Below are 968 nucleotides of genomic sequence, written 5' to 3'. Positions count from 1 at the left end.
CACAGCCCTTTTTTTTTGGGGGGGGGAGTGGGGTGTTTCCCACCCATTTCAGAGGTTTTGGGGGGAGTTTTGCAGCCCTGAGCTGCAAAACTCAAGAGGGCTCAGCTGAAGGTTGGGACTTGTGGGTGTTGCTCCCTGCCAGGCCATGAGGGTCCCATCCAACCTCAGCCCCCACCCACCATGGAGACCCCAGATCTCCTTCACCACGGTGGGCACAAGCCAGAGCAGAGTCCAACCCTCTGTGGTTTAAAAGCATCAATCCTGTTGGTGGGGAACACAAGACCCCACCATCCTCCCAGCACTGGGGGCCAGTGGCTCATTATGGCAAAGGAGCCAAACCCAGCAGTGACACCACCCCTGGGTTAATTCTGCCTGTCCCAAAAACCCCTCTTCCCCAACTGTCCCCACCTCAAGGGACCCACGAGTGACTCCCTGTGCTCATCCTCCCAAGTCCCCCCCCCAGCTCCTTTGGCAACAGGCTGAATATTTCATGCAGGAAAGCAAAAGCACCTCAATAATTGATGGAGAGGCCACGGGGAGGGCAGGACCAAGCCTGGCTGAGAGCAGAGCCACCTCTGCCTCCTTCCTCCTCCTCTTCCTCACCATATTAACCTGCAGCCCCCTGGCTACGAGTTCCCCCTGACACAGCAGCATCCCCCTCCCCAAACAGGGTGAACAGTGGTGGAAACCTCCCTAGTTTTCCCTTCATCCCTGGTTATCCTGAACCCACAGCCAGGGTGGGTGTGTGGGGGGGTGTGGGGATCCTGCTGCTCCTCTCTCCATCCCCCCAGCATCATTTTCCACCCTCTCCCTGTGCCTCCAACCCCCATGAATTAATGAAACCCTGCTGGATTACAGGAGCCGTGGGAGCACTGGGATGTAACTGGAGAGCGAAAGCCACTGAGTAAACACCTCGCCCGAGGAAAGACTCGTTTCTTGGCAGGGAAGGCGAGAACCCGGCAGGAGCA

The sequence above is a fragment of the Chaetura pelagica genome, unplaced genomic scaffold (genome assembly GCF_000747805.2).
Source record: "Chaetura pelagica isolate M959 unplaced genomic scaffold, ChaPel_1.0 scaffold1081, whole genome shotgun sequence".
Lineage (NCBI taxonomy): Eukaryota > Metazoa > Chordata > Aves > Apodiformes > Apodidae > Chaetura > Chaetura pelagica.
Note: the sequence above shows the minus strand (reverse complement) of the source record.